The 10,105-nt window shown below is 46.9% G+C and overlaps 1 long non-coding RNA gene across 1 annotated transcript; it reads right to left on the bottom strand.

Annotated features, from left to right (window-relative positions):
• Window positions 1–205: 205 nt before the first annotated feature.
• LOC149326120 (uncharacterized) lies at window positions 206–5,445 on the bottom strand. The gene is made up of 3 exons (XR_016286304.1): window positions 5,369–5,445; window positions 3,250–3,419; window positions 206–333 (listed from the first exon to the last, which is right to left on the bottom strand). It is a non-coding gene; the product is annotated as an uncharacterized LOC149326120 (long non-coding RNA).
• Window positions 5,446–10,105: the final 4,660 nt, after the last annotated feature.

The following is a 10,105-nucleotide window of genomic DNA, read 5'->3' as shown; positions in this document are numbered from 1 at the left end:
CTAAAAGCCTAAGAAGCTGGTATTCGTTGTTCTGGAAATGATCTCAACTGTAGCTTCTGTCTTTCGTTTGGATTTTCTCTGGCTTCCTGATGAAGGGTTTCCAGAATACTGGAAGTCTACAAGCTTGCTTCTATCTTTTGTTATAATTCTGAAGTCAAATTTGTTTGGATTATGCAATATCTTATGAAAGCCGCTACAAAAAATATCTTTTCGAGGCATTTATTGCTCATAAGTGCTTTGCTAGTTGCCGAAATAAAAAAAAAGCGTTAAACTTGCTAATTCCCTCTGTTGCCTTAGGTGCTTCCTCCCAAGAACATCCATGGACCCTGGCATCTGAAAAACGGAACATAATGTAGAGCCAGATTAGATACAAGGATGGTAATTGAAGAATATGTGCAAAATTGCATAGCATCAAGGCATCAGAAAAGGGCCACACGAAGCCAAAAAATGACAAGGAACAATTTTGTTGCCATAATTACATACTTCATAGTGAAACAAAAACATAATTCACTTTTCTATAAAAGAGAGACAACACATATGTAAAACTTTCATTTGCGAAATGTGTTGCATTTTAAGTGTCTTGCTCGGCATAAGGAATTTTAAAATGCCTCTTGCTACGTGGCGTGCAAGGCATGGGCTTTGTCAAGCTGCGACGACAGCTCACCGCTGAACTATATCGCAGCTTGCGGAAAAATTTGACAATATGTCAGTTCAAAACGTATACTGTCTTGTTCCCTTATTCCATCATTCTTTCAGGCTATATCCACGAGGTTACCTCCACATTTATCACTTGAAAGATATGTAGTCACTGTACTTTAATTTGTCAATTGACTTATCTTGCCTGATCCTCAGGTTAGAAGAGAAAAAAGGCTTAAAGTTGTTATTTTCTAAAACTTCAGATATGGTATGGCTGCCTCGAGGGAGGTACACATCAGATTTCCTTGAGGCAAAGCTTTGATCAGGAGGCAACGGCACATAAACCAACTTAGGCAGTCTTAAGCCACCAGGTGTGGAAGTGGAAGGCATTAGAAGCACCTCATTCAACTGGACAACTTCGGCAGATCCATGCGTCACTCTGGAGGAAAGAACTTGTGACCATCACACGGTGTACAACACATGTACTGATAGATTTGCGCTGTACTTTCTTCAAGCCCGAGCGAGCTGCACAGTTGACAAAAATATTTTGAATTTACATAAATAACTACACCAGGTGTTTCCTGCAGTACACTGTTATAACCACAGCTTTGCAGATATTTGCAGTGCTTCAGAGCACTGTGCAATATTTAATGGTAGCATGGCTTGAAAATCTTTTCAATTAACACCATATCTCACTATCTCTCACATTGCCTAGAGTTCCGAAATTCGGTGCCTTTGGATCTGCAAACAGAATAAAAGGCACCGAGTTTGATAAAAGCACTAGCATGAATAATAAATGTTCACAAATGTTCAGGATTGAAAAATCCATGAAGCATATCAACTAAAATTTGAATTGCTGAGCAAGCTATTTATTCAAGTTCTAGCAAAAAAAAAAAAACCCTGAGAAAACCGAGACACAGGACCAGAACAAGTCACACGCACTTTTGCTGGACTTACAGATGATTTATTTTTGGCTCATCCGCGTACTTGAAGCCATTTTCTCCAACAAGCACACATGCAAATGAAAAATCAAATGCGCTCATCTTTCCATCCCCGATAAAAAGCGCCACTCTCTCCCTATACTGAGGATAGATAGCTGGCTTATGCAGGGCCGCTCATTGCTTCAAGCAGTTTTCGCTCGTGCATGCACTTCCCCCTGCTAGTAATGCTCGTGCGGTGAAACAAGGGCAAACATTTCCTACAGTCCTGAAATGCAACACAAGGTTGCTCCCTGTGCCGTCACGCAATGTATTTCCTGCGGCGTTCATTCAAGCATAGCCAGTCTGCCCGATGTCTACTTTCCCACAGCACATGAGCATTTGATACACAAACCTCGCCGAACACTTTGAGAACTTCGTTTGGTGATTTGTTTTGCGGGCATGTTCTCTTTCACAGCCAGAGATGCGGCCGCGAAGACCAGACAGCTCATGAGGGGCTGTCTGGTCTTTGCAAAACACCACGTTAGCACCAAATTTTCTAACACTGTTTTCCCGCCTATGGAAAATTTTATAGAAGTACGCGATCAATGATTCTTATCCCATACTTCTATAAAAAGAACTTGAGTATATTTACGGATGTGTCAGAGCAATAAATTTCAGTTGTTATTCAGCGTCTGTGTCTTGTCTCCTCGTTCTGCGTCCTTTGGGAAGTTTGCGCTGTTTTCGTGTGTGCTATTAACATTTCCAGGGGTTGAAAACAGTGTCACGAAATTTTGGTATCAACTTGGTGTTTTGAGCCACCTGCAAGCTATCTGGTCTTTGTACATGCATCTCCGACTCTGCAAGAGAACGAGCCTGCAAGAACAACCACCAAATGAAGTTCACGTGTGCAATGTGGGATATGTATTCAATCCCCATGTCCAGTGGGAAACAATACATCAGTCAGACTGGGCAATGCCTGAATGAACGCCTGAAACAACACAGCAACAAGTTGCAAGCAGGCACAGGTAGTAGCCTTGCTTTGCAAGTGCAGGACTATAGCAAATGCCCGCCTCTGTTTCACTATGCGAGCATTACTCGCAGGGGGAAGTCCAGGCATGAGCAAGAACTGCTTGAGGCACTTCTAAAAATTATTTTTAAAAAATGAGCTGTCCTGGATAATTAACATGTCTTTCCTTATCACAGAGAAAGAGTGGTGCTTTTTATCGGGAATGAAATGATGACTGGACTTAATTTTTTGATCTGCATGTGAGCGTGCTGAAATAAATCAGCTGTAAGTCTGGCAGTAGTGTGTGTGTACCTTGTCATCAACTTGTGTGTCAGTATCCACTGTTTTTCTCTGGAACACGAACTGAAATGTAATAAATTTAGTACACATCGTAAGTGATGATGCATGATATCAATATTGCTACTAGCTGCCGAGTTATCAGATTACTCAGTATTGCATAAACCAGAAATCACTGAAAGAAAGAATTCCAGTCCTGTACCTTGTATTGAGGAATCCTATCCAAACCCACATAACCAAGGAAGTTGTCCAGAGGTCAGGTTATCTTTTTTGTACGTAGAAAAAGTACTTGATTTTCAGTAAAGCATACTATTTGAATAAATTTTATACTGGTCCTAAAATTCCAACCTTTATCAAAAGGGTCCTTCCCATTATTTCATACTCATTTACCTGTGCAAACATTCCGTAGTGAGAGGGCAGCCGGCTGGATAACAGGTCTTGAAAACAAGAAAGGCTCCAAGAAGGAGTCCCACTGCCTTGTCCAGACTGCGTGGTTCTGCAGATGCACTCCTCTCTGTCGGCTGCAAGGGCGACTAGGTGCATGTCGTCCACACCTGAGCCTGCATGAGAACAAAATTACTGGCACTTAATAGTACTGAGTTAAAACTTTTTTTTACGTAATTTCGAGACTAACTCAGACAACGCATACGGCAAGCAAGGCTGTGGGCGTGGTCTAGCCTGACCTTCTTGCTTTCGAACATGTATTGGGTTAATATACCGAAATCGTCACATACTTGCCCCCAAATTTATCATGTTAATTTATAACTCATTGGTTTCCTCCAGTCTGAACTATTGCCATTTAATCTGGTCTACCACAACACATGGAAATTTTCTAAGGCTTCGCAAGTTGCGGAAAGGATTTCTCAGAATAACAGAATGTTTGCATTTTTATTCTCAAATACAGCCCCTTTTTGACAAATACAGTGTTATCCCAGTTACCAAATTGATCTGACTACATTTCATGCAAATAATTTAAAAACGAAAAAATAAATAAGAGCTCATTTTTAAAACAATTAGCCAACTTGCAGGAAAACACTACAGCCCGCCAGACAGGTAACACTGAGCCCTCGAAAGTAAGAACTTACAAAACAACCTATGCTTCAAAGACACTACAGGACAACTTGCCCAGGTTACTAAACAGATTCCATCTAGAACAAGTGCACCTTGTAGATATGACGTATTTTTAGCACTTCAGCATCATTTTAAAACATTGTAGGCTGTTTAATTTCCTTTTCAGCCCCCCGTGTTTGTCTAGTCGGATATTTCCCAATTGTGTGTCTGGTTAGCTTCCGTCCTCTCGTCACTTGTTTGAAATGACAATGTGCGTTTTATTCATTTTTCTTTTATTCTTACCTCCCCATCACTGTATATGTATTGTTATTATTTCTGCCGGATAACTGAAACTGCATTTGTGATTGTTCCTTTGGTCGACTGCTCCGTCACTGTGCACCTCTTCCTGGTTTTCTATTGCATCAGAAAAACTGTAATTTGGTAATTGCCTCCTCTTCCACAATTCCGCCATATTCATGTCTGTTACATTTACTTTAGGAAAGAGAATTCCCAATTGTGAACATGTATTGTACTTTATTCCTCTTCTCTTGTAAGCAAAAAAAAAAAAATGCCGGTGTGATGCTGTTTAGTGTGATGGGGGCCTGCTGCTCTGTGAAGCTGTCTTGCATGACAGCTTTTACTGCCGGCCTCCAGTGTCCTAGCTTTATATGACATAAATAAAATGATCACTATTATTATTTCTAGCAAAATGCTGGTTCTAGAAATTCGGGGCCAGCTTGCACGAAGCTCACTCAGCTCGCTGCAGGCACACACCGGACCTCGGAGTGATCACGCCAAACTGCGGCCACTGCAGCAGGAAGATATACGACAACCAGCGGGCCGACCGCCGCCGCCTCGCACGGCTGCAGCGTCAGGATCCGGGGCATCCGGGGCGAGTATTCAACCCACCGAAGAGCTGCAGGGCAGATCCGGAAAGATGAAATAGGCGCGGCAGAGCGAGCGCGTAAAGGCGTGCTCTGATGTCCCCGGAAAAGACGGAGGGAGAGGCGAACGCACGTACTGCAGGAATACGCGGAATACGCACCGAAGGAGCACTATGGAGTGCACAGCTGTCAAACCACATATATTCTTAAAGCAGAGCGCACGAAAGCACGTTGTTTACAACAGCCACAAGCACGCGATCGGCTCGCATCGAAACGGGCTCGCGTGTTCCCTCCACCTGAGTGTACAAGCATACCAGGCCGTCTCGCGTTATGAAAGAGCGGGCTCACAAGGAACGCACAGAAGAGAGTTTGCAGTGATGGTAACCCTTGTGCAGGTTAGCGGGCGAGCACAGCGCGAGACGAATCCACGACGGGCCCGAGGCGAAAAACGTACTACGCCGGCCGCCACTGTGTGCACCCCACGGCGGCTCGAACGAGACTCTCCACGCTTGTTTGACACACCACGTACCGAAAGGAAACTGTAAACAAACATAGTAAACATGCAGTACACCTACCGTAATCAGGCGCACTTGGTGTATGACTGCAGCAGCTTCCATGAACCCAAGACTGGAGTCTTCACACCAACACGAAAAAAAAAAAAGGCGCGAGGACATGGAAAAAAACAACACCCCACGCTACCGACCACACGAGGACGCCAAAAACATGCCCGGTTCGCGCGGCGCCAACGCGACGGCCTCGCGATAGGCCACCGGTCGTATGACGTTTGCAAACGGTAGCCAATCAGAGAGCCGCGCATTTTGTTTATTTTTTTGCACTCCTCGTCTCTTCCCTCTCCCCCAGATTCACGCCGAACGCAGCGTCTTCTCCGAATGACGCTGAGGCACCGTCAAAATTGACAAAAGGAGGGCCGTCAAACCCGGGTTCAAACCCGACCGCGGCAGCCGCATTTCGATGGAGGCGAAACGCAAGAGGCGCCCGTGTGCTGTGCGATATAACTGCACGTTAAAGATCCACATGTGGTCGAACTTATTACGCAGACCTCCACTACAGCACCTCTTTCTTCCTTTGTTCTTTCAATCCCACCTTCCTCCCTTCCCTTACGGCGCTGTTCGGGTGTCGACTGGGATAAGTGAGAGAGTTACTTCAACGCTTCTTTTCCTCAGAACCAATTCTGCACGAGCGCGGGGGAGCCGGAGTACCCGGGTGCCAACCCGACCGCGGGCGAAACGCAAGAGGCGCCCGTGTGCTGTGCGATGCCAGTGCACGTTAAAGGTCCCCAGGGGGTCGAAATTATTCCGGAGACCTCCACTACGGCAGCTCTTTTTCTCTTCTTTCATTCCTAGCTTCCTCCCTTCCCTTACGGCGCGGTTCAGGTGTCCGCCGAGATATGCGAGACAGATACTGCGCCATTTCCTTTCCTCAAAAATTCAGGGGGGCACTTTGTTGACCTGAAGTGCGGTGAGGCGAAAGCCTTAAGCTTCGTGTTGCTGCTTGGGTCACTGATGTGTGGTTAAGATGTTAAGCTTCGCCTCTAAGAGGGTGTTGCAGCCTTCGGGCTACGGCCGCTTATCTGTTTTTTCAGCCAGCGTCCGCTTCGGCAGACGCGGTTGTTGCGACGCGCGTCTTTACTCTCTCTGTTTTTCTCTTTCTTCTCATCTTTCAACTCTCTTCTTTCTGTACGTGGCAGCGGTGGTGGCTCGGCTTGAGCCAGTCGGCAGGCAGGCCCCGTGCACTTTCCTTTTCGTCCTTCTCTCATTCGCAACCAACCGACCAACCAACCCGCCTCTAAGAGCGGAACGCGACAGCATCTTGCAACGCTGCCAGGGAGTCCATAGAACGCCATTGCCCATTCGGTTCTACCCCTTGCTCGTCGGTAAAGTGGTTTTTGAGGAAAGGAAATGTATGCCTCTCATATCTCGGTGGACACCTAAACCTCGCCGTAACGGAAAGGGAGAAAGATGGGAGTGAAAGAAGACACCGTATTCACTAGACGCGCCTTTGTTCATTCCAAACCATCGGGCTGGCATGGCGGAGTGGTAGCGTGCTCGACTCGCACTCCGGAGACCGGGGTTCGATTCCCGAGCTCGGCCAATTTCCTTCTCGGTTTCATTTATTTATTTATCTGGTCTTACTAGAAAGGTTAATTAAGCTAATTGGTTAAGTGAGCAATTAACTAAACAGTCCCACTTACTTGGAACATCAATATACGGTCCCTTTAATTGGTTGCATGGTTTGTAGCCAAAGTGCAATTGGCCCCGTTTGAAATTCGCGCACTGTGACGTCACGACCGTTTGTACCAATTGAAAAGCGTGGCATTTCTATCGACAACTGCTGCTTACAACGATGAGGCATTAAAGGCTTCCGCCTTAAAAACCAATTTACCACGAGCGCGGGGCCAATATGCTACCGGGAGTGTGCGTTTGGCTCGCGCGTGAGACTCGTTGCAACACCTGTGTAAGCTGTGGTCTCGCGCAACGGAGGAAGAGAGGGTGTGCATAAAGCCAACCAAGCAAACCCCCGCAGCTCTAAGTGACGTGGAAAACCATAGCACAGTGTTATTTTGTTTGCTTTCCAGCTCTTCTGCGTAAGAGCTCAATTTATAGATTAAGGCACACTGAAACAGCAATCTGTATAATACCTATGCGGAAGTATAGTTACGCTCAAAGTGGAGCTACATAATTTGTACCTGGGAACGCGGTGGAGAGACGGTTGCATTATGGAGGCGTATTTCGTTATTAGCGGTATAGATCATTTAATTTCCCTGCACCTTTTACGACGCACGTTTTGCACCTATTAACGCCGAATACATGTCGTTGTGCTTCGAGCCGGCTCACTCTGGCAATCCCGGAAATGAGGCCGCCGATAACATAGCCCGAGGACTTATTTGCCGGGCAAATGGCGACCCCAGCCGGGATTTCTCGAGGGAGCGGGCACACACGTTCTCAGAACTAACTCAACAAGCACGCCTTGCCCGTCGACTCTATCCCCCTCCCCACCCCCGCCTATCCCACTCCCAACAAATCCTCTGGAGGCGACTCCAGACCCGAACTCTTCCTACCCCTCAGCTTCTATCCCACTTCCGCCATGTTTCCCCCGAGTGCACTCTCTGCGGAGAACCGCAAGCCACCCTAGACCACTCCTCTTCGGCTGCCCTACCGATCCTCCCCCGCAGGGACAGCCCGCCATCGGTACATGGGAGGAATGGGAGGCCCTCCTTGCGTCGCAGGACCCGGACGCGCAACTTCGCTGTGTGAACCGGGGTGCCAGTGCCATGGCCCTACGTGGCCTGGACACATGCGCGTAATGTGAGGGCTGTGCGGTGGCCCTGAGACCTTGTACGGTCCAAACTCACTTGCTCAATAAAGTTTTCCATCCATCCATCCACTACGGCACCTCTTTCTTCTTTCACTCCCACCTTCCTCCCTTCCTTTGCGGCGCGGCTCAGGTGTCCGCCGAGATATGAAAGAGAGATAGAGCGCCGTTTCCTTTCCTCAAAAACCAATTTGCCAATTTCACCGCCAAAGTGACGGCTGGTTTCTACAGTACGCACGCTGAACTGTGCACCGTCTTTTCAGCCGATTCTGAAACATCGTTTCTTTTTTTTTCCAAAAATTGATGTAGTCTCTCTGAACAGAAGTTCATTTGAACCCAGGAGCTAAAAAGGGACAGCGAGACATGCAACGAAGTGCGCTTAACGGAATCAGACCACCCCTTTCCGCTGCCAGCCCTTCTTTTAAGCGGACACGCGCAGTTGCGCCGGCCTGGTTGCGCTTCGAGACTCGTCTTTTCGTTTCTCGGGGCTCACGTAAATATCCGCCCGTGGCGGCACGGATCCGCAGGACGCGTTGCGCCAATCCTTTATTGTGGGGAAATAGAGGGCACACAAATGCACATTTACGGCGGCGCATCGCGGACGTGGACTGGGCGAGCGAGAGAGCGAACGCACAGGAAGCCGCGCGTCGGCACAGAAATTGGCTGGACGGAAAGGAGACTGTAGGGGGACACCTGCACTGCGCCGTCAGAAAAAAGTCAGGGGGGCACTTTGCTGACCCAAAGTGCGGTGAGACGGAAGCGGTGTTGCTGCTTGTGTCACTGATGTGAGGTTAAGATGTTAAACTTCGCCTAGTGTGGAACGCTGGCAGGGAGTCCACAGAACGCCATCGCCCATTCGGCTGTACGATTTGCTCGTCGGTAAATTGGTTTTTGAAGAAGGGAAATGTATCTGTCTCGCACATCACCGTGGACACCTGAACCTCCGTAACGGGAAGGGAGTGAACGAACACACCGTATTCACTAGACGCGCCTCAGTTCGTTCGAAATCATCCAGCTGGCATGGCGATGTGGTTAGCGTGCTCGTCTCGCACTCCGGAGACCCTGGTTGGATTCCCCGAGTCGACCAATTTCCTACTCGGTTTTGTGTATTTATCTGGTCTGAGTAGAAAAGTTAATTTGTTAATTGCTTAACTACTATTACTCTATTAGTCGTTAATTATCATGCAATTATCATAGAATGCCTTAAATCGTGTTGCGATATATTCGAATGCCATCGATTAAAAACGATCGTCATATGCCCATAAAAGGCACGTAATCGAAACGCGGACACATCTGCCGACACGGCAGCTAACGACAGTATGAGGCATTAAAGGCTTTCGCTTTAAGTAGTTAAACAAGTCGTCTACTCAGCCAGCGTACCCGGTTTCAAACTATAGTCATGCAAAACTATCGGAAAATTGACAATCGATAGTATCGATAGTTTTTTTGAAACTATCGATAGCGTAAAAAATCTATCGATAGTGCTACTATCGATTCTACTGTCGATAGTACTACTAGCGATAGTACCGCTATCAATAGCAAAACTATCGATAGTGAAACTGCCTATTGTTACTATTGATGGTAACAATACTAATATTATGCATTTGTTGGCCAGCGATATAACCATAACATTTGCGATACCTGATTGGTTTAACGGTCTCATGATGCTTAACGTCCCAAAGTGAGGCAAGCTATGAGCGGTGCCGTAGTATAGGTTTCCGGGTAAATTTCGACCAGCTGTGGTTCTTTAACGTGCACTGGGACAGTTCAGAGAAATACCTGGAACTGCATCCAACGTAAGAACAAACAGCACAAGTTGTGCTGGCTTACACGACACTATCGTGCAGACGTCGTCTTGCTGGCATAACCACTGCAGAAATGCTTTTCGCACACATGCTTCGCAACTTGGACATTCGCACGCTAACATTTTATCCAGCAACTTTACGTAGGGAACGTCTGCAGAGCTCGGTGACGCGTAG

Source organism: Amblyomma mixtum, chromosome 10, assembly GCF_055824585.1.
Source record: "Amblyomma mixtum isolate Tamu chromosome 10, ASM5582458v1, whole genome shotgun sequence".
Classification (NCBI taxonomy): Eukaryota; Metazoa; Arthropoda; class Arachnida; order Ixodida; family Ixodidae; genus Amblyomma; species Amblyomma mixtum.
This window is presented reverse-complemented; position numbering and strand designations above follow the sequence as displayed.